Source organism: Mauremys reevesii, linkage group 17, assembly GCF_016161935.1.
Source record: "Mauremys reevesii isolate NIE-2019 linkage group 17, ASM1616193v1, whole genome shotgun sequence".
In the NCBI taxonomy this organism is placed as follows: Eukaryota; Metazoa; Chordata; order Testudines; family Geoemydidae; genus Mauremys; species Mauremys reevesii.
In genome coordinates this window covers 22,200,523-22,221,472 of record NC_052639.1, presented here as the reverse complement: position 1 = coordinate 22,221,472, position 20,950 = coordinate 22,200,523, and the positions used below count along the sequence as shown (strand labels likewise).

General features: G+C 54.7%; 1 long non-coding RNA gene across 1 annotated transcript; it reads right to left on the bottom strand.

Annotated features, from left to right (window-relative positions):
* Window positions 1-15,090: 15,090 nt before the first annotated feature.
* LOC120385117 lies at window positions 15,091-20,510 on the bottom strand. Its single transcript, XR_005589276.1, has 3 exons — window positions 20,177-20,510; window positions 18,291-18,333; window positions 15,091-15,639 (listed from the first exon to the last, which is right to left on the bottom strand). It is a non-coding gene; the product is annotated as an uncharacterized LOC120385117 (long non-coding RNA).
* Between the last annotated feature and the right edge of the window lie 440 nt (window positions 20,511-20,950).

The following is a 20,950-nucleotide window of genomic DNA, read 5'->3' as shown; positions in this document are numbered from 1 at the left end:
GTTGTATAGGAGGTCAGACTAGACGATTATAATGGTCCCTTCTGACCTTAAAGTCTATGAGTCTATGAACTCTGACACTGCAGAGTGTTCACCCCACGTCCCACTTCCCAGCTCTGACACCACAGAGCCTTGCCTGTGTCCCTGTTCCCCGTTCCCTAGTCCCATCCCCCCCGTTAGCACCCCCGTCCCCCAGCCCAAGCTGACAGAGTGGAGCAGGCTGGGGCCAGGTCACTTCACTTCCCGCCGCCCGGGAATTGCAGGGCAGGCCCGACCCCACACTCACAGGGCGGCGGGAAGTGGAGTGATCCGGCCCCAGCCCGCTGCACTCTGCTCCCAGCCTTGGAACTTGGGGGGTGGGGAAACACCCCCCAACAATCACCAGCGGTGCAGCTGGGAGCTGGTGGAGCAGAGCGGGCTGGGGCCAGGTCGTTCCACTTCCCACCGCCCGGTGAGTGCAGGGTGCACCTGATCCCTCCTGCAGTCCACCGGGATGTAGCTCAGGGGAAGGGGCGGAGTGGGGGGGGGAGATGGGATGGAGCAGGGGTGGGAAGAGGCAGGGTAGGGGCTTTGGGGAAGAGGCAGAGCAGGGGCAGCTTTCCTGGCCGGCTCAGCCAGTCGGGGGATCGGGCTGGCCGCTGGAGCAGTACGGAGCTGCATAGGGCACCAGGAAAAATGGGGCAATTTGGTGCCTCCACATCCCTTCACCAGGCAGTGTCCCTGTTGTGTGGGCTGTCTTCATAGGTCCTTTCTCGATCTTTCTCACCCTCTTGTCTTGAGTCTCCTGTGTCTCTCTTTTCAAGCACAGACTAACTCTGGTTGTTCAGAGGGGAGGACCATGCCTATGCATGGCCAGCAGACAGCGACAAAGACCCCTGGCCAGCCTGCTCCCTGCCATGCCAAACACCCACTGAAGGCCACCCACAGATCAGCATGCGCAGCGGCTGCTGATGGTCTGTGGCCAACATCAGAAGACGGTAGGAAAGCAGGGCCAGCCCCCCCGGTGGGGCCTCTAACCGTTCCCACTCTCCGTGCTCACTTTTGCAGTGGGGCAGGAGATTTTATCCAAAGAGGCTTTTCCCCAGCTGGCGAGAAGCAGAGAAACACCCAAGCTCCCACGGTGCTATTTAGCAAACCCCCTCAAGCACAGGGACAGATGCACATTTGGAAGAGGGAAACTGCTCTACATGCTAGCCTGGGCAGATGCCCATTTTCTTTGGCAAGTCAGGAATGGCAAAGGCGAGACTGGAAGCACCTGGGGCTCATGCCCCAGCCTTTGTGACGCCCACCCCCCAACTCCTTCCCGGGGCACTAGCTGAAGCCAGAGCATTGGCCTGAGTGGCCAAGAAGAGGTTCCAGCCCTGAAGGGAGCAGGACTTTCAGCATGAAGGTAAAACTGCACAAGCACAACGGGACTTGACCCCTCAATCACCTGATCCAAAGTCAGCTACTTTATCCATTAGGCCACATGGTCACATAAGAAAACTCTCTCCAAGTACTTCTTTGGAGAAGACAGACACTATGTTTCTCAGACTAAGATCATCTACTGAGGGGGCTGAGACTCTCTGGGCACAAGAAGTTGAGATCCCAAAGACATATGAGACTTAATTCTATGGGGTCAGGTGCAGGACTTTGGCAGGGAGGCTTAGGTAAGGGGACTGGGGTGCAGCGGATGGACCGGCTGTCTAGGTGCGGAGATTTAGTCGCACTGAAGCACAGGAGGGAGGAGGAGGAGGAGGAATCCTGCTGATGGTCAGTGGCTGTGCAGAAAAAAGGGTGTTGATTTCCCCCATCCTAAATGGGCTGGTTGGCTTGACCCTTCTCCCCTCTGCGGAACGTGGTGGGGACTGTAGCTCGCCCTCGTGGGGTAGGAGGGCACAGGTGCAGGGCACTGGGCTCCGATGCCCCTGGACGGCAGCTCCGGTGGGGTCGGGCAGGGCAGCGTCTGTGGTTTACATTCTGCATTGCCTGGTGCTGAGCCATTGCACAATCCCCAGTCACGCCGCACAGCACACCTCAAGAGGCGGTGGGGGGCCAAGCAGATGATCCAGCACGAGGGGGGAGAGGAAATGTGGCTGGGGGGAGGAAAGGTCTTGGGCTGCACTGGGGGAGTGCAGAGCAGGGGTGACCCCAGAAACCTGCAGCAAAGGGATGGACAGGTGGGCTGGGTGGATAGACGAGGCAGTGAGCCTAAAAGGGGAGTGGGGTCTAATGGTCAGAGCAGGGTGGGGGTTGTGTTCTATCCCTAGCTCTGGGAGCTGAGTGGGGTCTAGAGGTGAGAGCGGGGGACTGGGAGCCAGGACTCCTGGGTTCCATAGTGGCAACTGTTTTTTCCTGTGTCTCCCTCCCTAGAGATCCCTGCCCAGCCCCCTAGCAGAATCTGACTGGGGGAGGGGGTTGCCCTGCCACTCCAGACTTGTGATTAGAACCCCTCCTCCCACGGGCTCTGACATCACGGAATCTCCCTCCCACATCAGAAAGTAGGAGCCCTTCCCCACATGAGGAGGAAGCTAGTGAGTTTCTTGGGGGTCTCTGGCAGAGGTGACAGCACCCACCAGACACCCACTGAGGGCTGCAAGGAGACCCCCCTACACAGCCCCCTGCTACGAGGGGCTGCGGGGTGCCCAGCCAGGGTCAGGAGGTGAGATGGGGTCGCAGTGGCAGGAAGGGGGCAGAGCTGGGGGTGGTGCCAGGTCGTTGCTGGCTACACAAGGAAAAACCACACCGCTCCATTACGTATTTCCCAAGGTGATAGCTGAATACAGGATTTGGAATGACTTCAGGGAAATATTTTGTTTCCAAACAGACTCCATATACCAAATGATGGTGCTAATATGCTCCCCCTGAACCCTCCCCCATGACTCCAGGATCCCAGCATCTTCCTAATTTGTAGGGTAGTTCTCCTCCCAGGCTCGTGCGAATGCGGGAAGCACCACATAGCCCCATTTCCCGCACGGGAGAACTGAGGCCCAGAGAGGCTGAGTGATGTGCCCAAGGACACTTGGAAGTCTGTGGCAGAGCAAAGCATGTTTATGCCTCCCCCGTCCCGGGTCTGGCCTGCTCCTGGGTCACTGGGTGGTGCAGGGGCGGGAGCTTGGGGGAAGGGGCAATGTGAGGGCAGAGGAGGGGTGTATTGGGGAGGGGCAGTGCGGGAGTGGGGATTCGGGGGAAGGGGCAGAGTGAGGGTGGGGCATTGGAGGAAGGGACAGGTGATGTGAGGCAGGGACCTCGGGGGCAGGGGCAGTGTGAGGGCAGGACCTCAGGGGCAGGGGCAGGGCTTTGGGGGAACGGGCGGAGCGAGGGGGGGCTCGGGGATGAGGAGGGTTAATTCAGTTCAGTGGCAGCTTTGTCTGTGGGTGACACTGTTACTGCAGGGGGTGTTCAAAGCCGGGCTCGCCCGAGGGAGGAGGAAGGGGGGGATGGCTGGGGAGGGGCAGCGGGAGTGAGGGGCGCTGACCAGTAGCCGGGTACAAGGCTCCTCAGACACGCACAGAAACCAGCTCACCCCGGGGGGGGGGGTTAAAGCCCCAGCAAACAAGGGGCGCTGGGACCATCCCCGCGGTGCAGACACAGGTGTAAAGTCACCGGACGGAGACAGACCCGGCACTCACCTGCCCCGCACAGACCTGCCCCCCCCCCGCCAGGTTTGGGGGGCGGGAGCTTCGGCCGCCCCGGTCCTCGCCCCTCCCCCCGCCCCGCTCAGCTGCTCTGTGCAGGGGGCGAAGCAGCGCGGCACGTTCCTACGGGGGCAGGTCAATACACTGCACGGGGTGGGCAGAGGTGTCAGGTTGACCCAGGGACCCGCCCTTCCCTGGGCTCGAGAGGACGGGGCGCCCGGGGCAGGCTGGGAGTTGTAGTTCCTGGCTCTTCTCAGAGCGGCAGGGACGGCCTGGTGGCTCAGACAACGCGCCCCCTCCCAGTGCACACTGGGTAGTGTAGTTCTCCCTCTGGCAGGCGGCCTCTAGTGGAGGAGGGGCCCTATCCCGTCCCTTCGCCGCACCCCTCCCCGCTCCCGGATTGGCGGAGAGAGCGCGGGACAGAGACTCGGCGCGAGGGTAATGCCCTTCCCTCGCCCGAGGCCGCCGCCCCACCCGCCCGCCCGGCGCGCACTGCGGCCGTTGGGATTCGAATCCCGCTCGCGGCCAGGCGGCCCCAGCCCGAGGAGCCGCGGGGTTGCGCGGCTCAGTCCCCGCAGGCGGCACCAGTGGGACTCCCGCCCCGGCGCTGCTGGGGGGCTCGAAGCGGGGGGGCGCGGGGGCAGCCGGCGGCTGGGGCGGGGCAGGTCCGAGGACCGCTGAGGCGGGACGGTGAGTGGCGGCTCCGCACGGGCTGGGGCTCAGACCCCAGTGCCAGGTGCCAGGCCCAGCCCCTGCCGCGCCCCTGCCCCGGGAGCCGGGCTGGGGTGGGGGGGTCATAGGGCAGAGGCAGCGAGGAGTGAAAGGGCTTCACCCCCCCCCACGGGGCCGGGGGGGCAGCAGCAGGTGGGGCAGGGGCTGAGCTGCCGGGAGCAGCCCCACGAGCGCGGCCTGGGGCGCGGGGCGGGCGAGGTCCCGTCCCGTGTGCGCAGGGACCGAGGGGCAGAGTCAAGCTGTGCGTTGTCCGGCAGTTCCGGGGCTGCAGCCTCTTCGAGCCCACGGGCACTTTGTGACCCTCAGAGCAGCCCCGGATCTGCCGTGGCCCCTCCCCGAGGCCCTGCCCTGCTCACGCCGGCCCCCTCCCTCCCCTGCCCTCACTCACTGTCACCAGGCGGGGGGGGGGGCAGGCTCTGGGCTGGATTAACATGGGGGCAAATAAAATCAGGACATGCCTCTGTGGGGAGGGGGTTTCAGTTGTTGCTAAAGGTGGGGGAAGCCCTCAGTCTCTGTCTGATTGTGTGTGTCTCTCTCTCTCCTCAGGAGATTGGCGTTGAGTTTCCTGGGTGAGACGCTGCTGATTCAGAAAAGGATTAGACATTTATATGGACCATATCATCCAAACTTCGCTGGTATACAAAATGTAGAAGGGATATAAATCCTTATGCTTCAGGATATAAGCCTACCACCAACTGATAGGGGTCAGGAAGAAACTTCTCCTATGGGCAGGTTAATCCATAATTGTTTGATATTGTGTTTCTCAGACTTTCCTCTGAGGCAGCTGGGCCTGTGACTTGCCCTGAAAACTAGATCATTGGTGGGCCTTTATATTATGGGGCTGATCATTTTTTGTTTTATGGTAGTGTTTAGATGTCCCAACCAAAATTCAGGGTCCCATTACAAAAACATAGTAAGAGATTGTCCCGTGCCTCAAATACAATCTAAACAAATAGACAAGATAGGCAAACAGTAGGATAAAGTATTATTAACCTCCATTTATAGATGGGGAACTGAGGCAGAGATGAAGGACCAGTGTTTCAAAGATATTTAGGTGCTTAAGATGCAAACAGATGCTTAAAGGTGCTTTTGAAAATTGCACCAGCAGATTAGGTGCATAACACCCACTGATTTCAATAGGAGTTAGGCGCCAAACCTAACTTAAGCATGACTGGTCTATTTCCCATTCCAATTTTCACCAAAACCAATACGGTTCTGCTCACTGATGCCTAGAACATTCCTGGAATTTTGGAATTGCTTGGATGTGGTGTTCACAAGTTCATGTTACAAGCAGAGAAATGCTATCAAGTAGAGTGAAGAACTCACATTACTCAGTAAACAAGTTTTCAAATGTTTTCCTCATACAGATCACTTCTTCAGATAAAGAATATTTCTTCTCCCAACCCGCCCTGCCTCACACCTACAGTACCCCACAGCAAGAAGAGAGCTTAGTGACATGAAAAGGTAATTTTAGGACAGGATTAAGGGCATGGGTGCAAACCAAGTGGTTTAAAAGTGGTGGGTGCAGTCAGTCATTACATGATGATGTACACAGTCTGTGACATCACACTCCATTGCCAATGAAACAATAGTGACATCTCGTGCAGAGAAGTGTAAACAAGAAGCAGGCAGCATTATCTTCTGCAGATATAAACAACTTCTTTGTCTGAGTGATTGGCTGAATAAGATACTATATTACGCCCATAACATCACAGGCCATAGGTGGTCAAAACACCTGACTTTATGGTCACCGCTGTGGTGATGGCACTTCCATATCACTGCTACCTGATGGCCATAGATGGTCAGACCTTTTGGGATTTTCCTTATATGCATATTCAGAGCCACAAGTAACAGGTGACCCATCTCAGGCGAGTAATAAAGAGATTGTGTGACACACCAGCCAGCCTCTGCCTATAAAAAGGCTGGAGCTGCCAGCAGGGCCAGCTTTAGGCCAATTCAACCAATTCCTCTGAATCGGGCCCCGCCCCTAGAGGGCCCTGTGCCCAAGCCCCAGTACAGTGTACTGGCAAGAGCCGGTGCGCTGTACCGGGGTGGCCCGGCTGTAGGGATATTAAAGAAGGTTTATATTAAACATGGTTTATAAAAGAAATGATTTATTAATTTATTGTTAATTAATACTTTATAACTTAAGGTTTATGTTAGAAGTAAATTTGTGATTCCCAACATTTAGCCTCTAACCTGCAAGCCACCAGCTGTATCTGTGTGAAGCCTGCTCAAAGAGATACTTGGTATAAAACTTGTTAAGCTCAAAGAAATACTTTGTATAAAACTTGTTAAACATTAATTATCTCTAAGTAAGCCAAAACAGTAGCTGTTATAGTGTATAAATAGAGATCCCCACCCTCTGTAAGTTTTCATCTCACTTTATCTTTGCTTGTTAAAAGACAGGGAGGGTCACATAAATTGGTAACACCCCTAAAGGTAAAAAGACAGTGAACTAGATGTAATTAAGATAGAGAATGTATGTGAATGCATGCCTAGTTTAAACAATGAATGAATGGTTAGGGAGTTACCAGCCTGAAGAATTCAGTGTCGCTGAAGAAGGTGTCAAGTGGGATCAACCAGATGACCCCCAGTACCTCAAAGGAAGGAAAAACAAGCATCTGACAGAATGGAGCCAGCCACCTGCTGATTGATTTAGCAACAGCAAAATGAACAGTCTCATGGACTGACATAGGAATAAATTCCTATCAAACTGGACTCTAAAGACTGAGGACTTTGAGGGCTTGGCTACACTTACAAATTTGCAGCGCTGCAGCAGGGTGTGAAAACACACCCTCTCCAGCGCTGCAAATTGCGGCGCTGCAAAGCGCCAGTGTGGTCAAAGCCCCAGCGCTGGGAGTGCGGCTCCCAGCGCTGTCCGTTATTCCCCACAGGGAGGTGGAGTATGGACAGCGCAGGGAGAGCTTTCTCCCAGCGCTGGTGCTTTGACTACACTTAGCGCTTCAAAGCGCTGCCACAGCAGCGCTACCGCGGCAGCGCTTTGAAGTGCTAAGTGTAGCCACAGCCTGAGTCTATGGTTCTGCTGCCAGCCTCCAGGAGCATCAAATGCATCTGACACAGACTTGGCTCCATCCTCATGACCAAGATACCTGGCCAGTAACTTGGCATGAGCAATGTCTAGGCTGGTAACTATAACATCTGTACAGAACCTGAATGAATGATTGTGTGAATGAATATATGTGTGTGTGTGTGTGTGTGTGTGTGTGTGTGTGTGTGTGTGTGTGTGTGTGTGTGTGTGTGTATAAGGAATAAGTAGTGATAGAAATAAGTAGTAAAACAACGTTGTTTACTGTTGTCTTTTGTTTTGTTATGGTATTTACAATAAATGTGGCATCTTTGCCTTATCCCTCTTAATTAGATCCTGTTGGTTTTTATTATATTGGTATAACACGGCTTCCCCCGGGCGGGGGGTATTTAAAGGGCCTGGGGAGCTCTGGGAAGTGGTGCAGCTTTGGCGGCTATTTAAAGGGCTGGGGCGGTAGAAGCAGGGAGCCCTGGGCCCTTTAAATAGCCCCTGAGCCCAGGCTGCTGCTGCTACCCTGGTGGGGAGGGAGGAAGAGGGGCAACCACCGTACAGGGTGGGCTGCACCCCTGTCCGCAGCCAGCCCCTGTCCGCAGCCAGCCCCTGCCTGCACCAGCCCTGCCTGACCGGCCCGTCTCCAGCCAGCCCCGCATTCCCTGCCCTGCCTCCAGCCCCGGTCTCCAGCCAGCCCCGCACTCCCTGCCCTCAGGCAGCCTGTCTCCTTCCCGCCCCTGCCGCACACCCTGTCCTGCCCGCACCAGCCCTGCACCCGTTGCCCTGCCTGCAGCCAGACCCTACCTCCAGTCAGCCCCTGCCCTGCCTCCAGTCAGCCCCATGTCCACTGATGCCCTGCAGTTCCCAGGGCAGTAACCCTGCACACCTGCTTCAGTGAGGGGAGCAGGGAGCAGCTGGGACCCACACATGTGGGTGACCAGACGGCAAGTGTGAAAAATCAGGACAGGGCGTGGGGCGTAATAGGAGCCTATATAAGAAAAAGCCCCAAATATTGGGACTGTCCCTATAAAATGGGGACATCTGGTCACCTTAGCTGGAACATTTTTACAGTTCTTGGTAATAGCAACACATTAGTTACAAAAATTACCATTAGCGATAACAACAAATTCATTGCAAGGGTCCACCTACAATCATTTTTGTCATCATGCCACACCTTTGGCTCAATACCATTGGGGTTTGCGCCTTTTAGGGTTAACCCGTGCATAGGCGGCAGGTTATATACACCTGCAGTGCCCGGGCTCCAGGAATATTCAGGGGCCGGGTGCCCTGCTCCAGCAATATTTGGAGCTGGGTCTCTCCCCCGGCCCTGCCTGGATAGGGCCCCGGCCCTTACCCTGAGCCTCTCCAAAGCCCCAAACCCTCCGCCCCAGACAGAGCCCTCATCCCCCTGCACCCTAATCCTCAGCCCGAGCCGGAGCCCTCATCCCCCCGCACCCTAATCCTCAGCCCGAGCCGGAGCCCTCATCCCCCTGCACCCTAATCCTCAGCCCGAGCCGGAGCCCTCATCCCCCCGCACCCTAATCCTCAACCCCAGCCAGAGCCCTCATCCCCCCACACCCTAATCCTGAGCCCCAACCTCATCCCCTGCACCTAATCCTCAGCCCCATCCCTGAGCGACCCTCCAGCATGAACTCCTCCTCCTCAGCCCCAAACCTCATCCCCCTGCACCCTAATCCTCTGACCCAGTCCTGAGCCCCCCCACATCATGAATCCCTCATCCTCAGCTCCACAGCCCTCACCCCTGTACTCCCTCCTATCCCCAAACTCCCTTCCCAGAAGGTGCACCCCCCCTTCCCACACACCCCTTCCCAACCCCAAACTCCGTCCCAAAGCCTGCACCCTTCACCCCCTCCTGCACACCCACCCCCTGCCCCAGCCCAGAGCCTGCACCCAGCACCCAAACTCCATCCCAAAGCCTGCACCCTGGACCCTAATCCCCAGCCCAGGATCTGCACCCCAGACCTCCCCCGCCGAGACCCCTCTCAGAGCCTTAGGCAGGTGGGGGCAGAGTTGGGGGGCGGGTTCTGAGCACCACCAAAATTTCTACAGACTTGCCACCCATGAACCTGTGGCTTCCCTTTGCAAACTTCCTCCTTGTTCTGAAGGATCAAACCCTGATTTTTCTTGCTTAACAGAATTTACTGGCTGATGGGGTGGGCTCTCTTTGCTAACAGCCATTAGCAAGTCTTCTCCCTGCCAGCCAAGTAATTTGCATCAACACAGAAGCACAGACTGCTCACTTAAAGAATCAGAATGGAGACATTCCTGTTCCAACACCATTGTCTTCCCAACCAGCTGGCCAAACACAGCCACTTGCTTATAGAGCTGCTCAACTTTCTTAACAGCCCTTACTCCATCTGAGACCTTTTCAAAGCTATCCACACGGGCTCTTTCAAAAGGAAAGTGGGTGGATTTTTACATATCTTCCTAACCAGTCTTTAAAGGGTTAAGTCAGTCTGTGAGTTAATTAACTCTTTCTGGCCCTGTCGCCTTCCAATGAGAGATTATATTAAACCCATAACGTCACAGGCCATATATGGTCAAAACAGCCGTGGCCAGGCTGGGACCGGGCTGGGCCTGGGGTACTCAGCTGGGGCCAGGCAGGGGCGGACGAAGCCAGGCCGAAGGAGCCGCTCAGTCGGGAACGGACTGGAGGGAGCCACTCGGCTGGGCTGGGCTGGGCCTTGCCATGCCTCCCTGGAGCCCTCCTCACACTCCTTTCCCCTGGTCCAGCCTTTGTTCCAGCTCAGGTGGTAGCTAGTGGATTTCTCACGATGGCTGCCCCATTTGTTCCCTTCCACTCAGATACAGATACAAAAGTGATACATTTATACAAATAGGATGACCACACTCAGTAGATTATAAGCCTTGTAATGATACCTTACAAGAGACCTTTTGCATGAAGCATACTGCAGTTACATTATATTCACACTCATTAGCATATTTTTATAAACTCCTATAGAATGGAACATGACAACAGCAAAGACGACGACAGCGGCGACACCTCTGAAGAAATGCCCTAGAGCCCTTGGGCCGTCACGCTTCAGGAATGTGCGTGAGGTGCTAGGAGACCTGGAGATGGGGGGTGTCCTGCTGGCCGTAGGTGAGTGTTGTGAACCCCCAGTTGCTAGGCTGAATTTATCCATTCCCTGGCAATAAAACATTGTCTTGTTTTCACAGCCACTTTCGGTCTCCTGGCTTCTACCCTCTACCCTACTGGCAGGGCATTGTGCAGCACCCTTTCCAGCCCACCTGGGTGGAGGAGATTGAGGAAGAGAGCATCTGCCATCCAGCTCCATCTCATCTAGAGCAAGTGAGTGGAGGTCTCCAGAGCCATCGCCAGTGGGGTGGGAATGGCCCAGCAATAGGGCTCCCAGCCTTTCCCTTGCAGGAGATTGTTCCCAACGTCGAGAGTCTTTCGGGAGGGCAGAACCTGCCAGGTGCTGAACACCCACAATGGCAAGCAGTGAAATCAGTGGGAACTGAGGGCGACTCCTCCCTCCTGGGATTGGCACCGTGTGAACGAACTTTCATTTAGGACTATCCGGGTTCCGCTCTTTCTCTGGCCTGGGAGGGAGCGGGGTCTACTGGGGTGGAGGGAGCGGCTTGTCCAAACTAACGGAGAGCCCCATTGCTCTGAAAGAAAGAGACTCTCCCAGTTTCACAGGGCCCTATTGGGTGAGGGGGAACATTGGGAGCAGCCTGTGCTGTGAGCTGCTGCCAGTGCGTGTGGACGGCAGCCCCCCTGCCCTGGGGTGGGGTATGTGGTGAGGAGGAATTGCCTCAGCAGAGGGGACGTAGGCAGGGGAGCAGGCAGGCCCATTAATGAGAGCTGCCTTGAGCCCAGACTCATGGCTGCTCCCCACTCAGTTCCAGGATGGTGCGGTGGAAGCGGATGCTGAGGAGGAAGGCTGGGCAGGTGGCTCTGGAGCCAGTAGGGAGCAGTGTCTGTCTTGCCCAGGAGGAGAGTGGCCCCTCTGTCCCCGCGGGCGAGGAAGAGGCCAGTGGGCAGGCAAAGTGGAGAAGCTCCCTGACCTTCTGGAGGAAGAGGAAAAGACCAGCTCCTTAGCAGGCCCTGAGGCACCTTCTGGTCCCAAATGGAGATGGCCCGGGTGATGCTATGTAGGAGGGACCCAGGCGAGGGCAGGAGCCGGGCAAGGTGGCTCTGCGGCTTCCTTTCCAGGAAGCAGAGGAGCCAGGAGCCCAGCCCCAGGGCCCAGCAGGAGCTATCCACCAGCCTGGCCACCGAGGAGCCCCCAGCCAACCGAGCAGGAGCTGGGCGGCTCCGGCATGGGGACCGGCAGCTCTGCCTACTCCTGAGGGGCCAGCACCTCCTCTGTGGGGTCTGACAGCCCTGAGGCTGAAGGCTCCCTCTGTGCAGGTGAGGGGAGACCCAGGGGACAGGGGGAAGGATGGGGGCAGTAGGGGACTAATAACACCCTGTACCCATTGGGTCACCAAGACGCCAGGACTGAGACATGGGAGCCCCACTAACACCAGTGGGGGTGGCACAGCTGCACCCTGTAGCAGGGGATGCTGGGCAGAGTCCGGGGAGCTCCAGCCTCCCCTGATGATGTTGGGGGGGGGGCCTGACGGCCACGGGGCCCTGAGGCTGATGGGCCTGAGGGTGTCTCTGGGAGGGGCAGGGTGCGGCCCTCTGTGCCATGGGGCTCCTTGTTGAGGATGGGGGACATTGAGCCATTTCTCTACACTGCATCCCCCAGTGGCAGCAGGGATTGTCCTTTCTCCTGCTCTCCCTGGTGCAGAGACCCCCAGTGCCCAGCAGCAGTGGGCTGAGGAGGAGGAAGAAGAGAAGGAGGAGGAGGAGGTGACCCCTGAACAAGACACCATCAGGGTCATCCAGGAGCACCTCCAGGGCAGAGCTGAGGTACAAAAATCTTACAGCTGCGCTGCCCCTGAGTCTGCCCTGCCCCTTCTTCCATCCCCACCCACACAGGGGGGTCTTGTCCCAGAGAATCCATCACCCCCAATGGGGGGAACTGCTCCCTTGTTACCTGGCACCCCAAAGTGGGGGCATTTGTCTCACGCAGGCCAAGGTGTCCGCTCCCCACAGACACTGTCCCAGTTACAACCCCAGTCTGTGCAGGGCGACACTGGTTTCGGGAAGCGGGGCGGCTTTCCCTGTCCAACTCCATGGGGTTCCTGAGCCATGGAGCTGGTGTAGGTGGGTTGGGGAGGTCCCTACCTAACTGTCTCTCTCTCTCCCCCCACCCCACTCCTAGTTGATGGCCAAACAGCTCCGCTTCCTCCGTAGTGTCCCACGTCTGTGCTTCTTGGCACAGCAGCAGGGGCTGAACACTCTGGAGCCCCACATCTCCAAAGCGGCCCTCGTGGAGAGCATTGCAGTGAGTGGGACCCCGTGTCTGGCCCCTGGGGCGAGGACCCAGAAACGAGAGAAAGAGTTGGTGGGGCCAGAGGGGAAGCAGAGGACAGTGGTTCCTGTGGCTGTGGGGTGGGGAGCTGGGTTGGGAGAGATTCTGACACCAATGGGGTGCTGGCTGTGGGGAATTGTAAGGCCGGAGGAGGGGAGGGGAAGGAAGTTTGATGGATGGGAGGAATGGGGGGCCCAGCTGGTTGGGGTTGGGAGTGACACTGGCTGTTTCTGCAGAGCACTTTGGCCTCCTCCCTGGAAAGTGCCTGTGGGTCTGCGGGGCCTGAGTCTCACATGCAAATTTATCTTCTTGGGGTCTCTCAGGAGCTGATTGAAAATCTGCCCATGGTGCCAGAGCCAACCTCCATCATCTCCAGCTCCATGGCTGCAGTTTGCAGCCTCAGGTACCAGGACCATCCCATCCAGCTGCCTTAACCCTGGTGCTGATCGGGTCTGGAGCCGGGAGTCCCAGATCTTCTCCGGCCTAGATTACCCCCAGCTGTGGCTGTTCCCATCCCCCAGCAGAGGAGGCGGGAACGTCTCCACTTTCCTGGCTGGGGGGTGATTTCACTCCAGGAACGTTACAGCGGCCGTAGGGAGGGGATCACTGCGGGGGAGGGGGTCATGGCCATGGCAGTGCCAGCGCCACTCCGGTGCCGCCAAGGATAACACGGGCTCCTCTCTCCCCGCAGCAAACTGAAGCCGCTGCTTGCCCTGGAGCTGGAATCACGCCTCCTGCGGGCTCTTCTTTACACCATCTTCACGATGGGCACTGGGCAGGATACCACCCACTTCCAGGTAGGTCACGATCCTACTTCCCTGTCCCAGGAGCAGGAGCCGCCTCTGGTCCCTGCTCCCTTGGTTTGATGGAGCTGCTGAGAATAGGGGAGGAGTGAGCAGAGCTGGGAACAGGCCCGAGACAAACTGGCAGGGAGGGCCCCTTCCCTCCAGGGGGGATTGTATTACCCCTCTGTGGCTGATCCCAGCCTTCCCTCTCCTCATTCTGTGTTCTGCTGCCTGGACTCTCCCGGGGATCCTTCTTCCCACCCATTGCAGTTTGGCTGGTCCCTAGTCTGCTGGGTACCAGCCCCTGCACAGAGAACTGCTAAGGCCAAGGATTGAGGAGCCAGCAGGCATCCGACTAGGAACTCTTGCCAAGTGTCCTTGGAATGATGTGAATGGGAGAGGCCAGGATGTGCCTTTTGGGTCTGGCCAGGGCTCTCAGAGAACCCCCCTGGTCCCGTGACTGGTGTAGCCCCATGTCCCATGACTGACGGGTGTTCCCGCTTCTTGCAGGCTCTGCACAACACCTATTTACAGAGGCTGGACGCCATGGTCGGGTGCCTGCTCACTGAGACCCCCACCCCAGCTAAGCTGCAGCACCTCTTGGAGGTGAGTAGAATGGGCCGGTCTGGGGCGGAATTTCCCCTTAACCCCGTCAGGGGGCTGCAAAGGAGAGACTAGAAGAGTCCCGTTTCCGTTGTGTCCTCCCAGCTTGAACCCAAGCCGCCCCACGTTCCCAGAGCTGTCAGTGCAGTGCAATGTTGGGACCCTTACGCCTCCTGGGGCGGGGGCACAGGGGAGCAGAGGGAAGGAGCTGGGACTCTCAGCCAGAGCTCTGCACGGTTGCATTAAGCACTAACAGTGAAAACCAGGCCTGGCTGGGGCCTGAGAGACTGAAACCAACACCTGTGAGATGCAGGACATGGGACCCTGAGAAAAGTCACTGGCTCCTTTCTAGGGAGACCCTGAGATACAGGAGGAGCCTCAGGGAATCAGCTCTTCTGTCCTAGGTGTAGTAACGGGAAACAGAGACGGTGTTGCAGTGAGGCGTCCTGGTATAGTCCCAGACCGCTGCTTTTATTCTCTTTCTTACAGACTGGTTCTCAGCATTACATGATTGACATCACACAGGTTACTTATTACTATATGATTGATACACCTGTTTACTTCATTCTGATTGGTAAAGGCTGGTTCTCATCACTGGCTTCACCGGGCCATTGTCTAGTGACTAATGATAGCATAACAGAAAGTGCATACTATACTGTTCTAATGAACGGTTCAATGCAGATACAGTGTGGCTTGCCAGCACTTGTACCTACATCTCACCCTTTTTTGTTTTGTTAACATGACTAATACTTACGAGGGGGCCCTGGGTTAGTCCACGGACAGCCCTTAATGAAGAGAGAAACTAATGAGGGGACGCACTGAATGCCACAGCAAAACAGCACGAGTAACAGTACAGTGAATCCCCCAAAGGTGACAAGCTGATGCAACCACCCACTGTTAGGAAGCCATGAGGAGAGCCAATCCCACCATCCCCCGAAGGGGTCTGGATTGTATCTGATTTGATCTGTTAAATTTTTAATTATCTTGAGTTGATTTTCAACTGAATGATGATGATCAGAAATATTAAAGCAACACATATCATTAACCTTTTCACATCCATAATGATGCAGCATAAGTAAATAATCTATAGCCGCTCCAATACATGTTCAGCTTACTGTGATAAAGCTTTGACTTGTCCCCAAGTTATGGCAACGTTGGGTGTGCCACGCTTTCGGGCCTTGTCAATCTTGTCCACCCTATCCGTCAGGGTTAGACTGAAGTCCGGAATGGGATTCTTTAGCCCCTGATGCCAGGCCATCTCTCCATGGCTTCACAAAGCGAGCGGGAACCCACACAGGGCCGGTTTCAGTTGACACTGCTGCGTAGCCCCGGCCCCAGGTGATGAGTGGCACAGGCAGGCTCCACTCTGGTCCTGGCAACTTGCGATATATCACCTTCGGCGCCGGAAGGGGCTCGGTCTGTCTATAATGGCGCTGGGCTCTAGATAAAAACTGATTATTAAACAAGGTTAAATTTAAATGATTCAGTGTAAACAAGACACGAGCCAGCCATTCTTCCTTATCTGGCAAGGATAGGGGCACTCCTCCTTTTTGTTTTTGTTTAGTAAGGGCCTCCTTCAGGGTACGGTTAGCCCGCTCAACAATGGCCTGACCCCGGGAATTATAAGGAATGCCGAATTTGTGGAGAATGCCCCACCGGGCACAAAATGCGGCCATGGCGGAGGAACAGTAAGCAGGGCCATTGTCGGTTTTCAACTCAGCGGGGCTGCCCATTACCGCAAAACTGCGAATCAAGTGATTACAAACATGTTTGGTAGCCTCCCCTTTTTGGGCAGTTACCCAAGTGTAACCAGAAAACGTGTCGACGACAACATGCAGGTATTTCCAAGGGGAGAAAGGGGGAAAAAGGGTGACATCCATCTGCCAAAGTTGATTGGCTCCGAGACCACGGGGATTTACCCCTATGGGAGGACCCTGTGGGTTAAGGGTGCATTGAGGACATTGTTGAACAATACCTCGAGCATCAGAAAGAGGGATCTGAAATTGTTTAGCCAATGCCTTGGCATTTTGATGATGTAGGGCATGACTTTCTATAGGAGTACAAGGGAATGCCCTAAGTTGGGCATCCGCCTGGGCATTGCCTTCTGTCAACATGCCAGGGAAAGGTTGGTGGCTTCGAATATGAGCAATAAAAAACTGATCGGTACGGGAATGAATGAGATGTTGCAATGCTAAAAACAAAGCTAGCAAATTTTTATCTAGTGCTGGTGATACATAACTGCCACTAATATTTGAAACAACATTGGCTACATATAAACTATCAGTAATAATATTAAACGGTTGCATAGAAAAACGATTAAAGGCTAAAATTACTGCAGCCAGCTCAACACGCTGGGCGGAGCTTTGGGGTAGGGTAAACAGAGAACACCAGTGGGTAGTAGATGGGTCACACCAAGAGAGAACCCCACGGTGTGGACTTCCATCCGTAAATACTGTAAGCACATCTGGCAGCGGGGTTGGGGAGAGTAAATAGCAAAAGTTAAGGGGTATTCGCTGCATCATGCTGAAACGGGGGTCCTTCAAAGTGTGACAGGAGAAGACCCCAGTAAAGGCTGAGCATGCACACTGAACCTCGGGGTTAGTTTCACAAAGAGTTTGCCATAAATGCAAGGGGATCGGAAGTACTATTTCAACGGGATCAATGCCTAAAAGGACCCATGCTCGCTGGCGTCCCTTGGTGATAAGGGAGGCAAGCATGGAGGGAAGGGGAGTAAGGGTATTTGCTGGGGTGTGGGCGAGATAAAGCCATTCAAGGATTCGTACCGGCCCAGCCTCTGGTGCTTGAAAGAGGGCGGCACAAGGTTGGGTTACCCCTTGAAGACAAGCGAGACGTGGAGGCTCGTTGTCCACGGCACGATCCACCCACACCTTTGCAAGTGACTGATTTACCTGCTGAATGGCATCTAATTGTGTTTTCGTGAGAGAAATGATATCGGAGGGGTGACGCCCCTGCCGAAGAGCATCAAATAACGGACTTAACATGTCGGTATCAAGACGATAATAGGGACGTACCCAATTAATTATGCCGAGAACTTGCTGAAGGGTAACATAATTAATGTTGGTTTCCAAAGCAATTTATGGATAATCGGAATGGAATAAGCGGCCATCATTTTGTGGCCCAGATAAAGGAAAGGTTCTATACATTGTACCTTTTCTGGGGCTATTTGAAGGCCGTATTCCTGGAGCATATTTTGCAAGTCAGTTTGCCATGAAGGAGGGAGTTCTGGTCCTGCTATGAGGATATCATCCATATAATGATAAACCTTAAGCATAGGGTACCGTTTGCAAAAAGGTAAGAGAGACTGATTTACGTAGTATTGACAGAGGGTGGGGCTGTTTAGCATACCTTCGGGAAGAACTTTCCAATGGTAGCGTTCTATTGGTTGACTATTATTCAAAACAGGGATAGTAAAGGCAAAATACTTTCGATCACGGGGGAGGAGAGGAATAGAGAAAAAACAATCCTTAAGATCGATTACTGCTAACTGATAATCATGTGGTATAACATTCGGATTCGGGGTCCCACATTGAAGGGCTCCCATAGGTTCCATAATTTTGTTTATAGCTCGGAGATCATGTAATAATCGCCAGCGGCCAGATTTTTCTTAATAACAAAGACCGGAGTATTATATGGGCTAGTAGTAGGCTCAACATGTCCCTCGGTTAACTGTTCCTGAACTAATTCCTTAAGGGCTATTAATTTTTCCTGAGGGAGTGGCCATTGCTCAACCCACACTGGGACGTGGGTTTTCCATTCCAGGGGGAGGGCAGTGTGTGAAGAGCATTGACGTGTCATGGCACAACTAGGGAGGCTCCCAGCTGAGACAATAAGTCTCGCCCCCAGAGATTAATGTCAATTGGCAAAATGCACGGACGAATTTTTGCAACCTCTCGCCCCTCCTCACTATCCCATACTGAGAGCCAATTGGTGCTTTGTCAGGAAGATTGTGGGCCCCACTCCCAAACAGAGGGGGAAACTTCGGAAGGCCAGGAAGGGTCCCAATGCTTTTGTGCAACTACTGAAACATCCGCTCCAGTGTCTAGCAACCCATAGAGCTCCTTACCGTTGATGATATACTTACGGGTCGGCTTGTGGGTTCGAATGTGTTGTAATACTGCAGCAATCTGTGGATGAAAAAGGAGACCTTGCTCCAGATTAACGCGAGTAGAAACAAATCCGCCGGCACAACTCGCTTGGCTGGGTCCGGCCGGCGCTGTGTAAGGTAAGATTAGCAGTTGAGCTCAAGAGTCCCCCGCCTTTAATTTGAGGGGAAGGTGACTCCAAATTTGAACATAGATAATGCCGGTGTAATTAGAATCGATGACTCCAGGCACAATCATAATAGACTGACTACTGGCAGATGAGCGAGGCAAAATTAACCCAAATGTGTCTGGGGGAAGCGGACCAGAAAGCTGCGTAGGCATGAGGAGTACGTCACCAGGGAGAGGGGATTGCATATCTACTGCATTAATAAGATCCAAACCAGCACTGCCTTTTGTGGCTGGTCGAGCAGCTGTGGCAGGCAAAGCTCCCTCCTTTAAACCGGGGCTGGAGGGGGGCCCGGTCGAAAGTTTCCGAATTATCTGGGGTTGAGGAGCGACATTGATTAGCCCAATGATATCCTTTATTACATTTTGGGCACTTTTTAGAAGGACGGTCCCCGGTGGTGTTTGTTCCGCCCTTATGAGCACCACCTCCTGGGGCCCTGCACTCCTTTTTGAAGTGTCCAGGTCGCTGGCAGTTAAAGCAGTTACCTGTAGGTTTGTTACCTTGACGGATTGCTCCCGCCAACAGTGCCATAGCGTGGGTCTGAGTGCCTACTTCGGCACATGCCTGCAACATGTCAGCGAGTGTGTAATTAGGGCGGTGAATGATAGTTTGGAGAATTTTCCGACAGTCAGCATTGGACTGCTCATACGCTAAGCGTAAAAGGAGTTCCGTCTGAGCGTCCGGATTGTCAATTTGGCGTTGAACAGCCTCCTTGAGGCGATCAACGAAATGATGATAAGGTTCCGTAGCTTGTTGTTTAACATTTGTGAATGATCGAAGGGGCTTGCCAGAGGCTGGAACACGCCTAAAGGCTCTATGAATGCACATTGCCGTGCGGTGAAAAGATTCCATGGGCAATATAGATTGTTGTTCTATGGTGGCAAAAGCTCCTGTCCCATATATTTGCTCAGCAGTATTCTGCGCGTTACCGAGTGCTAGGGCTGCCAACCTAAACTCATTATCCCATACCACGTACTGTGCAGGGGAAAGGATCATACGAAATAGATGTTTCCAATCCTCCGGGATCATAGTATAACTATTAGCGATCCCTTCTATCATACCCTGCACATAAGTGGAACGCAGCCCAGACTCACGTACCGCTTTGTTAAGTTCCCTAAGAATAGAGTACGGGAGGGTGGAGTGCCGAGCTACCACTTCACCTGCCTCATTGGGAGGGTCATAAGACAGGGGAAACATCAAAGGGATTTCTCCCTCCCATTCTTCCAATAAGGGGTCCTGCCCGCTCGCCCGCGCCGCCGCAAGGGCGGCACAGACAGCACCCTGATGAAGGGACTTCTGCCCCAGGGTGTCCACCACTGGTGTAGAAGTTTTGGTGCTAAAAGGGGCCGGAGGGAGCACTCGGGGATAGCCGGGAGGTGCCTCCACCGAGAGCAAGGGAGGTGCGGAGGGGGACGCCTCTTTTCGTAATCTCCCCACCGCAGCTGAACAGTGCTGCCACAACAGAATATGTTGGATCTCGGCTCGAGGTTCCCTAAACAATGCCTCTCCGATCTTTATCCAATCGGAGTGATCTAGGGAGCCTCGGTTCGAGTACCATGGGCACTTATACTCAATCACTCGGAGCAATTCCTCCAAGTGCCGTAACGATACTGCAGTACACCCGTCCTGTTTGATAAGTTTCAATAACTCCTTTGCATGATCTTTTTGCTCAATAGATAAATCCCCCCCCATACTCACGAGGGAGCGCGTTGCGCTGTGGTGCACCAAGGCTAAGCCAGCCGATGAGTCGGGGGTCCTGTGTCTGGATCACGTCGGGGTCACCAGATGTAGTAACGGGAAACAGAGACGGTGTTGCAGTGAGGCGTCCTGGTATAGTCCCAGACCGCTGCTTTTATTCTCTTTCTTACAGACTGGTTCTCAGCATTACATGATTGACATCACACAGGTTACTTATTACTATATGATTGATACACCTGTTTACTTCATTCTGATTGGTAAAGGCTGGTTCTCATCACTGGCTTCACCGGGCCATTGTCTAGTGACTAATGATAGCATAACAGAAAGTGCATACTATACTGTTCCAATGAACGGTTCAATGCAGATACAGTGTGGCTTGCCAGCACTTGTACCTACACCTAGGGACACTGCAGTTCCTGTCCTCACGGCCACTCCATCCATCCTACCAAGGCTTCTGCAGCTGGGGTCTGGGGTCCAGGACATGTGCCTTGATCCTGATGTGCTGTTCATGGATCAGAGCACATGATCTGAGGGTTCAGAGCAAATAGACCAGCCCCAAGACCGACCATTGTCCCAGCCTGGCGAGACAATGACAGCTTGTGCCCAGTGGAGGACAGGACCAAACAGCTCAGCTTCCGCCATGCTGTCCCACGTCTGTGCTTCTTGGCACAGCAGCAGGGGCTGGACACTCTGGAGCCCCACTTCTCCAAAGTGGCCACGCCATCAGGGGCTCATTCACCTGCACATCTACCAAAGTGATCTATGCCATCATGT